The following is a 21994-nucleotide window of genomic DNA, read 5'->3' on the forward strand; positions in this document are numbered from 1 at the left end:
AGCTACTCCTTCGTGAGGTTTTCACCTCCGTGCAGGATAGTGGATCACTTTCAGGATACATATGTACCTATGTCTTCGTGAGATTTTCATCTCCGTGCAGCCATAGGGAAATGTATCCCCCTGAACCGAACTCGGTCTGTATGAGCCTATAATGGGTGAAGATCGAGGAATCTGCTGGTTCGGGTACCTTGACTTTAGAGCCAAACCACATATAGAAGACCTTAGGAACCCATCCTAGGTAGAGCCACCCTAAACCCTTAGTGGTCACCTGATTAGGTACTTTTGTTTTCCTTTCTTGCTCATGTTTTGTACTAACCCCTCTTGTTGTGTTTTGATTGTGATTGCATTACATTTGCATCTTAGGAAGGAGATATTGATTCAAGTTTGATTACTAACTTAGAAAGCTTGTCATGGAACACGGATTCCTTGATAAAGTGGAAAATAATACGTCTACCTGAATATATTCTGAGAAACACAAGAATGGTGATAAAAGAGTTCGTGACTTTGCTTCGTGGCCCGAGAATTCCAGGAAATTGTATAAGAGCCTTCGACGTTCCAACTCCCTTGAAGAAGCTGGCGAGTCTTATGAAGATGGGTAGATGATGGATCATGACCAAGATCAAGAAAAGGAGCTAGCCGTGGCATCCATTGGAAATTGGTGGGATTATCTCAAGCATGCGGATGAAGGAAAAGATCGATGTTGTCTCTTGGAATTTGCTTTCTAGTAAAGTTTTCTAAATGTAATTGAATTAGAATCAATGTCTCTCTAAGCATTCGTTTCATGCATTTGCATTACATGGCATCACATGCATTAAGATTCATTGAAAGAGTCTAATTGAATAAATTTATTTCAGCTAATCTGGAAAACCAACCAACCAAACATCCTTACGGTACTCATCGCAAAACTAAGGACATGGATCAAAGATTAGAGCAATTGGAGCAAATGCAAAAGGATATGCAAGAACGATTACAAGTACAAATGCAGGAGCGACTAGATAAAATCCAAGAAGACATGATGGAAAAATTGATCAAGGCTCAAAAAGATGCGATGGCTGAATTGACCCATCTACTGACTAAAGGAGTAAATAAGGGGAAAGGTCTTATGATAAATGATGAAGAAGAAGACAAGGATAGACCTTCCTAACCTTCAGGCTTTACGCCTCTGTATGTGCAGGCTCGGACTAAGGTACCTCAACACAGATCCTCTATTTCAATTGGGCCTCAGAGGTTTCAAACCGATGTTTCACTACCGATGACATTTCTGGCTGGATCAGGTCCTAACCCTGGTGATAATCTGGTTAATCTTGCCGTCCCAGATTTTGATGAAGCAGCTGAGGAAGGAAAGACAAACGCGAAATTGCCAAAACAATGGAAAGATAGGTGTAAATGGTTGGAGGAAAAATTCAAACCCTAGAAAGCGCCGATAGTTACCATGGAATTGATGCAAAAGATCTGAGCTTGGTTCCAGACTTAGTACTCCCTCACAAGTTCAAGATGCCTGAATTTGAGAAATATAGTGGGACCAGTTGCCCTAAAGCCCATATCACCATGTTTTGTAGGAGAATGATTGGGAATATTAACAATGATCAGCTATTAATACATTGTTTTCAGGATAGCCTCATTGGAGCAGCGTCGAAATGGTACAATCAATTGAGTCGCACCAAGATTGGTTCGTGGAGGGACCTAGCTCAAGCATTCATGAGGCAATACAATCATGTGACAGATATGGTGCCTGATAGAATCACCTTGCAAAATTTGGAAAAGAAATCGAATGAAAGCTTTAGACAATATGCATAGAGGTGGGAGAGGTTGCAGTCCAAGTCCAGCCACTACTCCTAGAGAAAGAAACTACAATGCTCTTTATCAACACATTGAAGGCCCTGTTCATCACTCACATGCTGGGAAGCGCTTCGAAGAGTTTTTCAGATATAATCATGAATGGCAAAATGATTGAAAATGCCATCAAAAAAGGAAGAATAGATGGTGGAGAGAGTAACAAAAAATCAGTCGGAAGGAGAAAAGAAGACGAGATGAATAACATAAGTTACTCAAGGTCAGTAAGTCATCCAGGTAAAGGGGTCGCTAGTTAACAAGGTTCATTGAGACAATAATCTGGAGTGAAACCAAGTACTGAGAAGCTCCAGTTCACACCAATTCCGATGTCTTATAAAGAGTTGTATCAACGCTTATTCGATGCGCGCATTATTGCCCCTTTTTACTCAAAGGCCCTGCAACCTCCGTACCCCAAGTGGTATGATGCGAATGCACAGTGTAATTATCATGCGGGAATTGGGGGACATTCGATAGAAAATTACACCGTCTTTAAAAAGCTTGTTGAAAGGCTCATTAACATGGGTGTTGTCAAGTTTGATGAATCTAGTGCAGAAAATCTGTTACCCAATCATAATTGATAATTGAGTGAATGCATTGCATGAAGAAGAGTGGGAAATGTTCACATCGACGAAAAGCAACTGAAGAAGGGACCTTGTTAAATATCCGCCATTATAACCCTGGGAGTGTTCTAAGCAATTAGACTGTGGAAGAAATCCCTGTAGTTTTTAGAGCTTATTTAGATTAATGTTCAGAACATTTTGTTGTTTTAGCCTAAAAATGATAGAAATTCCTTTGTGGAATAGGCTCATGTCTGAACGTTATTATTTTAATGAAATACATCTTTGCAATTATTGCTAAGCCAATATTTTCATTCTTTACGAACAATCCCATATTCTTTCATTCTTTTGGAGTTTCTTCCAAATTATTATTCATTCATTCATAATCATCTGGTACAAATAATTATTCATGAATTTATACATTCTTTTGTATATTCTTCGGTACTTATTATGTGTCCTCAGATATCAATTACGTGAATGACTCTGCTACGGACCCAGATTTTCCTTTTGAGCGGGGCATGTGTTTAGAGGAATCTCATGACTTTGAAAATGACAAAGATTGTAGCTTACCTCCAGACTTGTTGAGGATGGTTGAATAAGAGATAGACAGATCCTACCTCACATGGAATCATCAGAAATTGTGAGCTTGGTGAAAATTAGAATTAACCTGACCACAAAGATGAAGCAAGACCTTGTTGAGTCAGCCCTAGAGTTCAAAGATGTCTTTGTATAATCATACCAGGATATGCCTGGGTTAGGCACTGGTAATAAAATCTACACAACAGCACTACGTCAGAAATTTGCAGTATGTTCAAGATTAACATTATGAACGATGCAATGACAATTTTTTGTCGGGGCAATGCCTTTCTCGTTGACTAATCATAGCTTTGCCCATTTGAAGTCAAGTTTCCATCTCTTCAAATTGTTGTTGGATTTTATCCTGATTGAAGAGGAAGATCCAAAGTTTTCTGTTATAGTTTCACCCCAAAAGGCTCTATGAAAGAAATTTGATACTAAAGAAGGTTTTTCGCATATAAGATAAAAGTGAGAGATCTTATGTGGGAGACTTTATCAAGAAAAATATTGGTTCTGGTCAAAAGGGATAACAAGGACTTGTCTAATCCTATGAGTTCAGATCCAATTCAAAAAAAAAATTAAAATCAAAATCAAAATCAAAAACAAAATCAAAAACAAAAAGAAGAAAGAGAAAAAATCAAAATCAAAGTCAAAAGGAAAATGGAAAAAAGAGAAGCAAAAAAGGAAAAATGGAAAAAGAAAAGGAGAGGCCAAGGCGAAAACCTGCAAAGGGCGCTTTGTGACCAAAGGTGGCTTTGAGTTGAAAACTCGAAAAGGGCAACTCAAATTTTGAGCAAAATGAGGCATGAACATCACCATTGTCGAAGACTTCTAATGGGCATTGCTTCACTATTGAAATCATTAATTACTTCATCAAATGGATAGAGGTTACTTCATGCGTCAATGTCATCATATGCCGATGGTATTGGAAAATGCATTGAACTTGAATGATAGCACGATAGCGGAGAGCTGTAATCAATTCGAAATTAGACACCACGGTTTGTCACTGTATTGCAAGAGAATGAATTGCAAAAATGACTGAGACTTACAAGGACTGGCATGAGAATCACCATTTTCCCTCCTTGCTTACTGAACATCGATCAAGATTTCAATCAGAGCAACGTTGTTCTCTTTGGGTTACGGGATTGAGGTAGTTTTACCTACTGAAGTCCCCTCTCTCTGGGTATTAGAGTCGACAGGATCCAATCGTGATGTGATCAGTTGGACCTAGGAAAAGGGTTAAAGGCTATTCATCAGGGTCGGATGTACCAGAAACAAATGATATGAGTCCATAATAAACAGGGTCGTCTCAGAGAATTCCATGAGAGGGCTGGATGTTGAAAAAGATCCTTCCTCGAAAAAAGGATTATAGAGGGAAATGAATGCCAAATTGGGAATGTCCCTATTTTGTAAAGAAGACTTTTTTTCAGAGGAGCACTGGTCCTTAGTGAGATTGTTAGTCCTATAAACGCAGATCCAGTCAAGAAATACTTCATTAAAGAAGAGGAAAGGACCAAGGTGAAAACTCGCAAAGGGCACTTCGAGTCAAAAAAATGTGAAAAATGAAAAAATGAAAAATAAAAAATGATGGAAAGGCTAAGGGGAAAACCCACAAAGGGCACCTTAGGCCAAAGGGGATTTGAGTTGAAAACCCAAAAAGGGCGGCTCAAATATTGATTAAATGGGGATGAGGTGATTAGAGCAACTCGAATTTTGATCATATTGGGGCATGTGGTAATCTTGTTATATCTGAATCAACAGGAAAGGGTAGGCGACATCTTGGGGCATCGACAAAGCACTGTAGATCTCCTAAACACAAGTCAAACTCAAAATGGTCATCAGAAAGTTTGTACAGAGAAGTTCAAGCTGCGATAGCTGGGGCACCCAATTCTCATATTATTTTTGTTCTTGGAATACTATTTTCTTTTCCAAGTTATACATTCCCAATCAATTTCTTTATTATCCTTCTTTACTATTTTTGATAATTTATTCATTTTGAGCTATGCTTAGAACCAACTTTATTCTTATCCATTGTCATGACCCTTTTTTTTGCAAGAATGTTGCATTGGAATAATGATCAATGGACTAATAAAAATTTCACAAAGGAAGTTTTGCATATTACTCTAAAAAGTTTCAAAATAATACGGAAACCTGAAACAGGACTATTGTTTAGAACACACCAAATTTAAAGGTTTGAAATTTGAAAAGGAAGAGTCTAAATTTAGATTTTCTCTTTCGATTTTGTTGTCAAATTCATTGATTGACAAGATGCCATGAACGAGCAAGCAATGATCATCAGGCAACAAGAAGAGGTTACCTCAGAGAAGAGAGTCTTCATTTGCGCATGAGTCTTTGGTACGACACCCTGAGAATGGTGTAAGAAACCAGAACGATTCAGATCTTGTATCCTTGAATTATGATAAGAGAGGATTGAAGAAAAGCCACATATTTCTATCCTTGGATTGTAGTGGGAGAATGATGGTACAAGTTTTGCGCCCCAATGGATTAAACTTGGAGGTTTACAGTGGGGGCAACCTAGCTAAATGTTTTTTTCAGAAAAGACAGTCAAGCAAGAAGGTGTTGTAACACGTCAGTTACAAAACCTTAACAAACTTTGAGTAATGACAACCTAAGCGGGATCATTCTCAAAAAAAATAATATTCTGCATTCATGCAAACATCATTCACACATGTCTAGTTAGGAACATTTGATTCGTTTTGATCATGTCATCCTAATCGTTAGGCATAATTAGGTGCATTATACAGGTCATGTTCCCCAGAACAGATCGGTGAACTCAAGAATCCTACTTCCTTGGCGGTGTAGTTGAACAGATTAACGCCACAACGGCGAATCTTGCTTCCCTGACATTGCAGTTAAAAAGATTAAAGCTACAACAGCGAGTCTTATTCCCCAGGAAGTGCAGTGGAACAGACTAAAGTCACATCGGTGAATCTCGCTTCCCCGACATTGCAGTTGAAAATATTAAAGCTACCACAGCAAATCTTACTTCTCAGGCGATGCAGTGGAACAGATTAACGCCACAACGGTGAACCTTGCTTCCCCGACATTACAGTGAAAAAGATTAAAGCTACAACAGCGAGTCTTACTCCCCAGGCAGTGCAGTGGAGCAGATTAAAGACACGTCGGTGAATCTCGCTTCCCCGACATTGCAGTTAAAAAGATTAAAGCTACCACAGCGAATCTTACCTCCCAGGTGGTGTAGTGGAACAGATTAAAGCCACAACGGCGAATCACGCTTCCCCGACATTGCAGTTAAAAAGATTAAAGTCACAATGACGAATCTTACTTTCCAAAGGTTACGAGTTACAAATCCTATCTCCTTGATATTACAGTGGAGTGGATCGAAGCACCAATTCCTATACCTCTGAAGATGCAGTAGGATGGGATGAGGCTACGAAGAAGAAGAAGAGCACCAAGGTCCAAGCATGACCAGGCAAAATTGGCCATTTCTAGAATATTTACTCTATTCCCGTTACACAACAATGAGCAAAGAGGGGCAGCTGTAATAGCCTAAATTTGCCCTGCCCATATATAGTTCAAAAATAAAAAAAAAACAAAAACAAAAACCAAATTAAAGAAAACAATTCATAAAGTCTGGTTACAATAAAGCCTAAGCCAATACAATAGGCCTAATTTCTAAATACCCAACCAAAACTCACCAACCCTAGCCCGAATACCCCATCTAGCCAAACTATCATGGCCCAATGCAGCCCAACATAACTAGAAACCCAAGCACCAAACAATTTCCAGCACCGTCAAACCCAGGGCCTCTTCCGCGCGTGCTGCACCTCCGCGCGCGTGCGTCTCCTCCACGCGCAATGCCTTCACATGCCTCCACGTCCACTGCTCCGCACTTGCAAGAAGGACAAACAAACGAAAAGGCAGAGAACGCAGCAAAGAAGAGCAGAAATCGACAACAAATACTAGCAAAAAATTAGGAAAAATGAGAAAAATAGCAGAGAAAGAAATGTTTTTTTTTCTTTTTTTTTCGATTCGGCTATAAAAAGGCCATTCGAACACTGTAAACGACACACACGCATATCAAATACAAAAATATTTCAGAGACATCAAAAAGGTTCGAAAGGTTTTTTTAATTTTTGTTCGCTTTTCTTTGGTTTTTTTTGTGTGTTCTTTTGTTCATTAAATAACACAGTAATAAAAGAGAAAATAAGGTTAGAGAGTGAGGAGTTTACCTGTTTGGCCGGATCTTCGTTTGCTCCATCGCAATCGGAGTCAGACGATGGTTCAAAGGCCTCTGAGCAAATCTTTTCTGAGCGGCGCGACTTTGGAATGGGGTGGAGAAACGTTTAGTTTTTTTTTTAATTTGTTTAAGGCTGTTAACTGCTGATTTTAGGGTTTTAAAGTAGGGTATTTATTGTGTGAAAAACGACATCGTTTAAGGCCTGCTTCAGTGGCCTTGAAACGGCGTCGTATTGGCCCTATAACCTGATGACCCGATCCAACCGCGGCTAGATCCGCGCGTTTTGGTAGGGGGAGGGATATTTGCACTCCCGGTCCTCTCTCTTTTGTTCTGGGTTCAAATCAGTTCTTTTAGTTTTTTAAATTTCGCCCTTTAATTTGCTTTTTATTTTATTTTAGTCCGTCACTGCGCACCGCTTGGGGGGAAACAGATTATTTCCATTTGGGCCCCCTCATATAATGAGTGCGTTGCAAATTGGTCCCCGTTCTATTTAATTCCATTTTTTGGTTATTTTGTTTTTTTTGCAATTCGTTTTTTATTTTTTTTATTTTAAAATTATTACTATATTATTTATTATCATTTATTATTATTCCTATACTTATACACGCATTTTTTATATAGTATTTATAGACATATTTCTTTATATAATATATATATTCTTAAACTTTTATAAATGCATGCATTTTACATACGTTTTTTATTTTTATCATTTTATCTTTTTAACTTTTATATACTTTATATTATATATACATACTTATACAATTCTTTTATTTTGTAAATATATACATATCCACATACTTTTATATCTTTTTTATATTATTTTATTCCTATAGTTTTTGCATTCATATATGTACATATATATATATATATACATATTTTAATACATGCATAATTCATATATTTGTATATATATTTTTATGCTTTCATAGTTTTCATAAATAAGTATATATATGTATATAAGTATGTACACTTATATTTTACAATACATATGCATTTTCCTTATTTTTGTACATATACATTTTTATGAAATATACATGCATATTTTGGAGATTATTATAAGTTTTTGCTTTACATGTTTTTTACGTATGTATACTTGTATATGTGTGTTAAATATATGCAAACACATATTTTCAAATTTACTTGTATTTTGTGCTGTATTTATATATTTTGTGAACACATATACACATACATTTTAAAATAAAGTATTTGTATCATATTGATTCCTTGTTGCTCATTAGCTTATTTTTAGCTTACGAATTTTTCTTTCGCGATATACATTGTCGTCCCATTTTGCTTTATTCGTCAAAAAGTTTATATTCGATTTAAATATTAAAGTCGTTTTACTCAAAAATTTTCAAAATAACGTGACACTCAGAATTTGGGGATCCTCGAAAAGATTGTGTCCTAACTTACTTGACTCCAATCTTCCTTGGGATCTAAGAGACTGAATATTCCTTTTAATTAACAAGCAAATAAAAAGCTCATTCTCGAGAATTCGACACGTTGTGTCCTAAAGCATTGGATGTGACGTGTCGTTTTCTCGAGATAAGGATTTTTCTAACAATTGAGAATAAAAGCAATATTCGATATTTAGGAATTTTGTGAAATTGAACCCTAACTTACTGGGTTTTGATTTTCTCATTTGACCCGAATAATCAAATATCCTTCTCAAATGCATGGGTTTTAAAAGTTAAAAGATAAACTTAATTTTGAAGATTAAAAATGTTGCGCCCTAACTCACTGGGTGTGACATTTTATTTCTTTGAAATAAGAGTGTTTTATTATTCAATTTATTCAAGTTAAAAGGATCGTATTTTAAAATCTTTTCAAAATTTTGACATTAAGACATTAAACAATCAATTGGTACCAATTTTGGGCGTCACGAGGGTGCTAACCTTCCTCGTCATGTAATCGACTCTGAACTGTTTTCTCAAAATTCGCAGACCTACAAATTATTTTCAAGGTGATCCGGTCACACCTCAATAAAAGATCGGTGGCGACTCCCCTATTTTATTTTCAAAAGTCGATCCTCATTTTTCAAAAAAAAGGGTTTCAACAGGGAACATTTGGGGACCAAAACGAAATAATTCAGAAAATTTTGGAAAATGTTGAAAAATTGGGAAACAGGGGTCCCACGGCCATGTAACAAAGCCTTTAACAAATTTACAAATTGACCCCGGGCTAGTTAGATTAAGCTTATACAAGCTCAAAAATATAAAATTCATTAAAAACAGGATCAAAATCACTCACCATGCATGAAATTACACTTGGCCAAAAACTTCACCCTAGCTATGGCTTCATTCAGTTTTGGAAAACAAAAACAAAATGTTGAAGATGATGGTATTTCTTTTATCATCTTTTATTTTATTTTTAATTTGCTTAATTACCAAATTAGCCTTTAAAATTAAACCAAATTTCATCAAATGCCAAGCCATGATCATCCACTATATTTAAATTAAGTAGAATTACCACTTATGGCCCTTATTTCATTCTTTTCCACCTAATTAATGCCAATAAGTCTATAGCAATTAACTTTTGCAAGTTTTACAATTTGGTCCTTTTACTCAATTAACTATGTAAACGTTAAAATTTCTTGACCAAACTTCAATACATCTATATAACCACTCAGTAAATATATAATAAAAATATTTCTTGGTCCAGTTTATAGAAATGAGGTCCCAAAATCTCATTTTCTAAAATCACTTGACTTTATGGATTTACCACTTGAACACGATTATTCATTCAATAACATAAATTATCAAATCGCAATTTATTATAATATTATATTTAACTCATAAATATTAAATAATAATATTTACAAACTCATCATCGATTTGAGCCCCAAAACTACTATTTTAACACCACTAAAAAACGTATTATTACAATTTTAAACTTATTTTTTATATATTTGCTTTGGGATAGTAGTAATTTTATTTGGATTGTGACATGATTTTTAATTTGAAATTATTTTGATTGCATGATATTAAAATTTTAAAAGCGCTTAAGTTTATATTTGAAATGATTACGCATGAAATTTTGTTTTAATAAAAAAAAGTTGTCAATATCACTCTTTTTCATTGCAAATACTGAAAACAAGTTTTTAATAAAATTTAACTTAATTTTCAAAATAATTATTTTTTTTTAAAAATGCAATACTAAAATCAATCGATTCCCGAAATTAAAATATTTTTGTGAAATTAAGAGAAACATTTGATTTCACTAGTTTTGAATGGATTAGCAAATGGTTTAAATGCACATTTGAAATACGAAAGTTTAACTAGGTTATTTCAGTGGCCAATGTGGCCTTTAGAATTCGACCATAACGTTTAGGCTGAGTTAGGGAGGTTACATGGATAGCCTAATTTGACATATCAAATTACAGCAGATCAGTCTATTAATGGATCAAAAAGTTACTTTCATTTTGAATTGTGATGGCATTCTTCAACATTACTTGAACATGCTTCTTTCCAACATAAGCATTATGACCATTCGGGTGAGCCTTCCCAAATCGAAAAGTTGTGTCACTAGATCCAATGAATACTTATAAAAAGTTGCATTGGAATGGTTTCTTGAAACCAAAAGGTACAACTTGAAAAGTGATATGTTTTTAAAAAGCCACTTAGGCACCTATTGATGTTTTATAAATAGAAAATAAGTTTGATGAACTGAAATTTAATTCATTCCATTCAAATTTTTGAGTGAATTTTTAGTACAAAAGTATTCTTTTTTATGATATATATTTAATTTGATATATGAATTTATTTGTTTATTTAAATCATGATATTAGTAACTAGTATTTGGATGATATTGATGAAACATTATTTTCATTGCTAAAAATGAAATTTTGTAGATGATCATATAATATAAACAATTTTTGTTGTTGTTTTTGTTAAATAACCATAAGCTAAATGAGTTTTATATATGATTGCGCATTTTTGTTCTATGTTATAAAGTTTGGACTAGAAGGGTTTTGACTAGAAATTAAATAAGTCATATGCATATTCATGGTTAATTTGTCTAGTCAATGTAGAATAGTAGAAAACATTGGCTTATATAATAATATAAGTATTTTGGTATGAAATCTTCTAGTGAGAATATAACATGATAATTATATATTTGAAATCAAGATCATCTTGTGCATATTTACGATGGTGCATGTGTTTTTATATGGCTTGGATATGATCAATAATCTCGTGGTTCTATAAAATTTTGAGATGTAGTAAATTTTGAAATTTACTTAGGAATCCATGAATCAAAGATCTCATGAGTATGAAAATAACAATATGAATGCTATTTGACCCATTTAGGCGATGGACATGATTTTGATCGTAGTTCAAAAATAATTGATAATGTCTATGGTGAAGGGTGAATAAATGTTTAATTTTATAGTCACTTGATTGGACAATTGATGGTCCTCTAATATGACTATATATATTACACCCTTTTTTATATATGGTGTGTTAAGAAAACTAATGTTATTTGACTATGAATGCAAAAAAATTTTTTACAGACATGTATTGACTTTGAAAAGAAGCTATAACAAATAGCAAATATGTTGTCTAGTTTTACCAAGGGATTCGGGGCCTGTTTACAACAACTTACTTGGTGAACAAGACATGATGTATGATTTCATATATTTTGTGGTTGTGGAATAATTTCTTGGATATCAAAAAATAAATAAAGTAGTCAAATGTGAAATTGTCATAAGTGATCATTGTAATTTGACAATGGCAAAAAGGATATCTTTGATATCATTCTTTTGTGAAACAATGGGTAATTGAACATGGTGAGGATGTTAATCTTCTGAATTCTTAATACACAAATAAATATAAAGTTTTCACCATGTGGTATAGATAATTAACATAGCTATGTTGAAAATTTTGAAATTTAGGGATGAGGTGCAAGCCTATAAAATTTGAGTTACCCATGATGGAAACTCAACTCAAAGTTTGGTATAACGTCAAGTCTTGAGTTCAATGACACAAAGTACATCATCAGTATGTGACTGCTAGCACTATAAAATAATATATAATATATCATCCCAAGGCAAAAAAATTTAGATACCTATAATGATAAAGGGAATGATGAGTATTAAACTCTCAATAGACCCATAACATAAATCTGTTGGAGTGTTATAATTACGAGAACACTCTCGATGGGATCTGCTTATGTGAGTGGAACTATGGCTACTTCTAAGAGCTCAAGGACTTGGCTTTGACAGCACTCATGAAAAGAGGTTACAGACACATTGTCATAATAGTGTCCCTGGATACTGTGCATTGACTGGTGTTGAAACCATTGTGTGAGATGTGTTTGGTTAATTAAAAGGAATAGTTGGTTCAAAGCATGATCTACCATGAAATTTCGATTAACTTTAACATGTTTTCACTCAGTGAAGATTCAATCGTAAGATACATTCATAAATGCTATTGATTTCCAATATTATCAAAATCTAGAATATTTTGAAAATGGGAGAGAGATTGTTGGAACTTTTTCAAAATATATATAATGTTCTAATAGTTGCAAATGAATTATACATAACCAAAAGTTATGTCACTTGGTTATTAACCAAAAGTTGTCACTATTTATAGCAATGAGTTATATCTCTTAAATTCAAAAATTATGTGACTTGATTATTAACAAATAGTCATAATTATTCAAGTAGATATTTTATTCATCAAGTGGATATTTATTGAATAATTATGTTTATTGCTAAAATATAATTATCCATATGGGTAGTTATCCCTATGAAGAGACATGAGATCTCCTATAAATAGGAGTAAACTTTCATTTGTATGACACACCCAAGAAACATAGAAACAAAGTTTCTTTCTATTCTCGCTCCCACAATTTTTTATATTTATAGATTGTTCTATAAAGAATTTTTGCATTAATTATTTATAGAAATTGATATTCTTGCTATGCTTCGCTCAATGCTTATTGGATTGTTTTCGTCAATGCAAAACGTCGACAATTATTGTGCTTCATTGTATTCTAGAGGTTGATTTACCAATAACTCTTTTGCACACCATAATATAGGTGGGGCAAATAAATCCTTAAATAAAGTGATATTGATACACGCCTTAAAATATTCGTTAATTCCTCATTAGTTTATTTTTTATCCATACACACCAACACTACAAAACCAATAAAAATGCTTCTTCAACTGTCAATAATTCAGCCAAAAATTATTGTATATCACCTGCAGTGTATAAAAAATAAACCCTTATAATCGAGAGAGATTTGATTGGGAGAATACTAATATAACAGTCCTAAACTCATCTTCCAACTCGCCTCCTATACTTGTTGGACCACCTTTGACTAATAATCCAAAACAACATTGGATTTTAAATAGCCGTAGTAAAAAAGAATCTGAACACTAGACCAAGATAAATTTAACAATAAGAAAGTATTTAACAAGATAAATTTGTTATTAAAATGTCAAATTAAATTTTCTGTGTAAGTTACGGGAAAGCCAACTGGGTCTGAACAAACTCACAAAATTAAATGGTGGTTAACATTAATGGCCATAGTCAAAGCCCAAAGGCCAGAGTGGTTATGGTTTTCATGAATTGCAGCTGTTCTTGCCTTTCACCGACTTGCTTTCGCTAGGTTGGACCACTCACCAAGTCGACCTGCTTGCTTCTTAAATTTCAAGGTAAGAAGTTCGGCTGAAACTCCTATTGACACAGCCGCCTATGGTTTCTCACAAGTCTTGAGCCTTTCATAAATTCTAGCCATACGCAAAATCAGGCCACTTTCCATCATATGATGGTGGCTAGATATCATGTCGACTATGGCAATTTGTGTCCACTTTAGCTTTTCCTTTCAAAGCATTTGTAGATCCCACATTCCATTCTTGCCAAGTATGGCAAATGAATGTTGAATTAGGATCTTTGTCGTAACATGCATTAATGCAAGGCAATTTGTTCTAATAATTTTGGCAATTATATGTGCATCGTACATACATTTAATTTCGACATACAGCAATCCAAGTCAAAACTTCACAATTCTAGGTTAAGTTCAATTGTCCGAAATCGAGTCATATTGGTTCCTTGTTCTAGATTAGGATCTAAATTAGACACATTCATATCCAAATCAATGTCTCATCTTTACTTATCAGCTTTGCAGCTTCGCCTAACTTTTGGTTTGCACTTTACAGCTTAGAATTAGAATAATTCATGTACTTAACTAGTGTTTGTAATGGTTGAATTTAATAAGTTGAAAAGTGATTTAATATTTGGTATGTCAAATTTTATTTATAATTTTTTTTTTTTTGAAATTTAACTTCTCCTTTCCCATTAATATTACAATGTGTGTCCCATGATAATATGTAAAAAGTTAATTTCTCATGTAAATTGGAAAGTTATGACAAAATTAACACTATTTTATATTGGTTTAGGCTATTATTCTATTAATAAAAATAAAAAATTATTGTCTCTTTTTACTACTTGATTTTCTCAATCACTTACATATTATATTTATTTTCTATTATTTTTCTCTTTGTTTTTGCCATATTACTTGAAATTTCAATTTTTATAGTATATATGAATATTCAAGTTTATTATAAAAATTAAATACATGAATATTACTTTTATTTAATAAAGGTAAAGTCATAAATTGTCGCTACATCCTAAAAAGTAATTAGTGAATCAAATATGATAATTTAGCTTTCCGGTATTTTAATCTATCCATTTCATGTATATCAAATATTGTAAAATAACTTTCCGACAATTGCAAGTAATCGCCTTTTATTAAAATTATAAATTGAAAAAGCACCAAACATTACGTTAAATTAAAATGATTTTGTTAAATGTATAAATTTATACATATTTTTAAATAAAACTCAAAACAACTCTTTTTGCATTAGGAAGGGATAAAAGAATTATTACAACTTACTTTCTATATTTTGAATATAACAAAACAGAGGCTTAAGCGTCAAAAATCTTTTTAAAATTTTGAAAAATCAATTAACCCTTAAAATGCATTTTATTAAGTGATTAATGATAAAAAATCAACTAAATCTTTTCATTAACGAAAATCGAGTTAACCAATTTGATCATTAATGGCGCAGACATTGTTGACAGTATTCACCAGGAAATGACATATGGCATGCTATGTAGAAGGATATTGATGTGGCAACAAAAACTAAAAATAATTTTTAAAAATATAAAAATTACATATGAAATAAAGGTTGATTTAAATCTAGACAACCATTTGTCTCTATTTATTCTAGATGATTGTAAAAGTATAAAAATTTCAAAATATAAATAATTGAAATATGATAAAATTTGAAAAATAAAAATATTGACATAAAAATTAAAATATGACACAAAATTTAAAAATAAAAATATTTTTAAGTAGTTCAAATTTCAAACATGCAAGTTGATAATATTGATATTGACATAAAAATATTATTTAGGTTTTACTATAATTAATAGTGAAATGAGTTTATAATTTATATCATTTTTATATATTTTTAAAATTATTGATGTTTTTTATAATTTTAAAATTTTATAGTTTTCCACTTATTTAAAATGAATCTAAATAAATAGTTGTCGATTCATATGAATATGGACAAACATTTGTCCAAGTTCATTCAAAGGTGAATTTTATTAATTTTATAATTTTATAAATTATTAATAATTTTCATTTTTATAATTTTAAAACAATTTATTAATATTTTAATGATTTTTATTTTTATAATTTTGAACTCATCTAGAATGAAAGTGGACTAATGGTTTTCTAGATTCCAATAAACAGGGACAACATTTGTCTAGGTTCATTTTAGATGTAATTTTTATAATTTTTTTCAAAAATTAATTTTTATAAACTTTTTGCTGATTTGGGATGTCATGCCAATATCTTTCCACATGGCATATCTCGTGTCATCTCCTGGTGGCCATCACCAGTCTAGTCAATGTCGTTAAAGGTCAAATCGATTAAAAATCGATTAATTAGTGGTTTCTATTAATATAAGAGCCTAATTGATTGGTTTTTTGGTCATTAAGGACTTAATAAGATCCACTTTTTTTTTAACAGAGCCAAGTGTCTTAATGTAACACTATACATCCGACCCAACCATTAGGTCCGAGATGTGATATCCCACATTCGTTGTCGGAGCAACTACGATTTCAATTGCTGATAAAATAAACAACTTATGCAAGCCATTATGATCAATTCTTAGTTACAAGATGATATTTAATCAAATTTTCGTTTTTAAACAAGCTTACAAAAGCTCTTATGATAAACCAAAGTTAACAGAGGACTAAATTGTAAATTTTCAAGTTTACCAAGTTGACATCACAACGTTGGGGGGAACCACGTTGCAACATTGAAGGTAGAAGCTCATCGTTGCAGCTTCAGCATGACTTTGAGAAACAATAAGTGTCATCACGACCATGGAATAGGGGACATCGAGATGTTACATATTGTCGAACTCACGTTATGACGTCGAGGAGACTGTGTCACTACATCACTTACTGACGAGCTCTCATCACCACGATGGGGGACTATAGTCACAGTGTCACCTACTAGAATTACTTGAGCATTAATTCACAACAACTTAACAACTTGCATTTAACCCTTATACCACTTACAAATATACCATAAACAATTCATTTATTTTTATTCAATTTAATATTTACTATCAGAAGTGCTAAAATGACCATTCACAATACAAAATCAACTTAGCTGTAGGTACATGGCTTATATTGAAAACATAAATAAACTATACAAATATTGTTGAGTCGAGAGCTGCAGTCTAAATGTTGATTCACTCCTTGGAACCTCAAGATCTATAGGAACTTGTGCACGAATGTTAAGAATACAATCAATACATGATCTAATTTCAACCATTTCAATTCACCATTCACGTCATGTATACCAAATTTATGCATTATCTCATTCTTTCTCGAATCTATTGATTTCTTCATATCCATATCGTCCCCCATGGCTCATTTTAACTGCTTTGCATGATCTTTCGCATGCTATCATTTGTCACATTTCATATATATACACAATATACCATTTTACATTATCATTTCATACCAGATGTCATTTAGCAAGTTCATGTTTTATACGGACTCAATACAAATACACAAAGCATCCCACCATTACACTAATCTAACACTTAGTCCCTCATCAGAATGTCCGAAGTATAAATTACGCCCTATGCCTCATCTGTATAACCAAAGTAAAATGTGCCCTACACCTCATTGAACATCTGAAGTATAGTATGTGCTCCGCGCCTCATCAGTATAAACCAAAGTAAAATCTCGTACACAAATCCACAACTAAAACAACTTGCATATTCCTAAAAGAAATTTTTTTTTGTCAAAATCCACAACTAAGTATTACTAATCTTTCATACACTTTTTATTTAATACACTTAACACATAATTTCTTATCATAAAATCCCTTTTTTTCTAGTTTCACTACACAAATGAATATTATTCAATTTAGTCCCTCAAGCTAGTATATCATGTACACATGGACATGTTTACATTTCCAACTTTGATACGAGTCATAAAGGCCCAACCCAAGTTCAAGAAAGTGATGGGCTCAAATTGCCACAAGGCCCAATAACGAGATCAAAGGCCCGACAAATGCGGTCCAAACTAAATGGGACCATTCAAGAGTTTGTTAGCAAGGCCTTAGATGCATACACAAGAGAACAAGAAAATCAAGATTCACTTTCTTGTTTTCAAGAAAATCAAGAAACCGAATCTTGGCCCAATTATGTTGTTCGAAGAGATTTCAAGAATCAAGAAAATCAAGATTTCAAATCTTGGAAATCTTGGTCCAAGAAACCAAATATTGCAGCCAACACGTATTGGATCTCCGTTACGAGCATCAACGACCCAATTTCGGAAGGAAATAGATCACGAGCCCAAATTCTTGAAGGCGAGGCCCAATAATCAAATTCCAGCCCAATTAAGAAATTCCTTCATACTTAGTTGAAAATCAGGCCAAAATGTCAAAGGGCCCAATTTATAAACATTTTAATTGTTTAATTTAATTTTTTAAGCTTTAGGAACATACATGTAAAATTCGGCCCAAAAACAACCCATATATATGCTTGGCCGAATTTTCCTTTATTTTATTCTATTAATTAGGTTTAATTTTATTAGTTACTTGTTAGATTAGGATTACTTGAGGCCTATTTAAAGGCATGGCCGGCCACCCCTTGTACATAACACTTAGATTCATTCTTAAATTTCAGATTTGAGATAGCAGAATTTTCTTTGAGTTTTCTCCAAGATTTCTCTCTTGAGTTTTCTTTAGAAGTTGTTTTAACAATCTTTTGATTGTGGGAGCCATCTTCAACCTTCTTCTTGTCATCGATATTCTTTGGAGGGGAGATTAGAGCCGTTTGAAGAGATTTGTGAAGTCTTTTGGGATTTCAAGGATCTTTAGGACTTATCTTTTATTCTTGCTGTTCAATTTCTTTTCTTTATTTCTATTGATGCCGGATCTATATCTAATTTCTTTGTTGTTTTTGTTTGTGTTTCAGCCTTGATTCAAACTCCAAGAACTCTTCATTTAATTGGTTCTTTTATTGGCAGCATCTAATCGATTCAAAATTCCCCAAAATTTAGGGTTCTTGCCGTTTCTATTTCTTCTTGTTGGGTGAAATTAATTTTTGAAATTTGGGCAATTCATCTTGGTGTTCAATTGGACCGAATCGCAACTTAAATTCACTTCTTGAACCGTTCAATTTCATCTATTTCTTTCTTTTCTTTTTGCCGTCCAAATCCTAATCTTCCAATTAAAAAAATCGATTGTTTCAATCTACTTCTTGTTTTGGTGTTCTTGGCGATTAAACTTGGGATTTCACTATTGGAGTTCGATTTCATCTTCTTGAACTCCGAATACATTTAGTCATTCGTTCTTTGTTCCTTGCTGCTCATTTAATTGAATTTGGGGATTTAATTTCAGATCTGATTAGTTTAATCTTGTTCTTTGTTTTAATTTTCAGATCTGTTCGTTTAGAGCTTTTGTAGGAGTTTCCCGTGACTTGGCAACTCGATCTTGGTCCGCGCACAACCCTGTATCATTTGGTATCAGATTTTGGGCGTTTTGGGTGTTCTTGGTTGATTTCTAAACTGTTATCAATTTTTTAAAGCAAAAACAGCAGTTTTACCCAGAAAAATTGTTTGAAAAAAAATCATTTAAGTGGGTAAACATTGTCCAATTGATCTGAAATTTTACATACATATTTGTGGCACTGTGGTTGAATATAAAAAAATTAATCCCGCAAAAAAATTAGTCAAAAAAGTCAAAAAAATCAAAAAAGACGAAATTCAATAAAAATTTAAAAAAGATTCAGAGGGTTGAATTTGGTGCCCAAACTTTCCAGATCAGAAATTAAATATTTAAGGACATTCCATATTTAATTTCATGTTTTTTTGAGATTAGTAACACCTCGAACGAAGTTGTCAAGTTACTCCGCAGTTTTTCGGGTTTTCTTTTTTCAGCAATTTTTATTGATTCTTAGCTGTAGGTTTTCATTTGTTTGCCTTTATTCTTCCTTTACGTTATCTAACATCTTCTTGTTTCTTGTGTTAGTAGGATTTAAACGTGTGCACAACTTCTTCCTCGGTGCAACACGAATCAATTGGTGTCTCGTCAGTTTTTGGCATCCTAGTGCAAATTAGGATTCTTTGGTAGATCGGTTCATCCACTCTCTAATTGGTTGATATAAACTCTCCTAAAGGACTCACAAGACTGAATTCTAGCTCATTGAGAATTTAATTTGTTCTTTTTGAGTAATTAACGGTGAGGTTTGATAACTTTTATTTTTGAGTGTTGAGTGTTTATTTTTGCAGGTTTTTTTGGAAAATGTCTAAAGATGACCATAATGATACACTTATGGAAGTCCAACAACAGTTAGATGCACACCGCTGCAATCACACAAATAAATGCTACACTTCAAGCATTGAATACTACTTTGAATGAGGTACGAATGAATCAAGAACTTCAATATCGAGATCCAATCCGGGAAGATAGGAATAACCAGCCCCATAGGCGCGGCCCTCGACGTGTCCCTAGAATGGATGGTGATTTTCATGATCGTGGACAACCTTCTTTGGCAAAACCGAAGTTCACAATTCCCCAATTACGTTGTAAGAATGATCCAGAAGCTTATTGTGAATGGGAATCTAAGATTGAACTAATGTTTAGGTATTATAAATGTCCGGATGATGAGAAAGTTGCGTTAGCAACGCTGGAATTTTCGGATTATGCATTAAGTTGGTGGACTCAACTTAGGGTAAATCGTCATCGGAATTATGAAGGTGAGATTTCGACATGGGAGGAGTTGAAACAAATTATGCACAAAAGGTTTGTTCCACCTCACTACTATAGGGAGATTAAAACAAAGCTTAGAAGACTTATTCAAGGTAGTAGGACAGTGGATGAATATTTTAAGGAGATGGAGATGCTCATTCAGAGAGCTAATGTGGAGGAGGATGAGGAAACAACTATGGTTCGATTTATTGATGGTTTGAATAGGCTGATAGCTAATACATTGAGGCTACAAACTTACATTGATTTGGAAGAAGCAATTCATAAAGCCATTGAGATCGAGCAACAACTAAAGGAACAAAGGTTTGGTTCCTTCTCGACTTCACAATATTACCGAGGTAACAACTCCAATTCTGATTTCAAAAGTTCGAAATCCCCTTTTGTTACTAACAAGTCTTCTTTGAGTAATGGAAGTAAACAATCAGATTGGAAAAAAGGGGCTCCTGCTAAAACGCAAACACCTTCTAAGCAGCCCAATTTAGGTGATTCAAGTACGAAGAGGACTCGTGAGATTGAATGCTTTAAGTGCAAAGGGCGTGGTCATTATAGTAGAGAATGCCCTAACACGAGATTACTTCTTCTAAAAGATAACGGTGAGTACACTTCCGACTCTGATAATACAGATCCAGATATGCCAGAACTTGTGGATGACAGTGATAATGGCGACGAGTTGGTCGAACCACCAAAGGAAGGGGACTTTGCTGATTTCCATTGCTTTGTAGTTCACCGAACCCTTAACATTCAGATAAGAGATGATGATAGCCAAAGGACCAATATTTTTCATTCTCGGTGTTTTATTAAAGGTAACTTATGTTCACTCATTATTGATAGTGGGAGTTGCTCGAATGTAGTGAGTAGCTATTTGGTGGATTCTTTAAAGTTGCCTTGTACCAAACACCCTAAGCCATATCACCTTCAATGGCTTAATGAATGTTCCGAAGTAAAAGTTACAAAACAGTCCTTGGTCACTTTTAAGCTCGGCAATTATAAAGATGAAGTTTGGTGTGATGTGGTCCCAATGCATGCGGCACATTTGCTTCTTGGACGTCCTTGGCAATTTGATCGTGATGCTACACACCAAGGTAAACTTAATCGATACTCCCTTGTATTAAAGGTAAGAAATTCACTTTTGCTCCTTTAAATCCTACTGATGTATACAAAGATCAATTGAAGATGATAAAATTTTGTGAGGGGGTAAGGGAGAAAGAGCAAATACAAAAGACAGAGAGAAAAGAGGCTAATAGTAAAAAAAGTCAAAATTTAAAAAGCCCAAAGGTGAGTGAATCAACAAGTGGTAAAATGAGCGAAAAAATTCTTTTGGCAACAAAAAAGATGTGAGGAGAGCCCTACTCAATAAACAGCCTTGTATCCTTGTGAGGTTTAGGCAAAATTATTTATCTTTATCTAACGTTAACGAAAATTTGCCTAGTGTGTTTCAATCTCTTTTGCAGGATTATGAGGATGTTTTTAGTGAGGCCCCTAAAGGTTTACCACCTTT

The sequence above is a fragment of the Gossypium raimondii genome, chromosome 8 (genome assembly GCF_025698545.1).
Source record: "Gossypium raimondii isolate GPD5lz chromosome 8, ASM2569854v1, whole genome shotgun sequence".
NCBI classification, from domain to species: Eukaryota; Viridiplantae; Streptophyta; class Magnoliopsida; order Malvales; family Malvaceae; genus Gossypium; species Gossypium raimondii.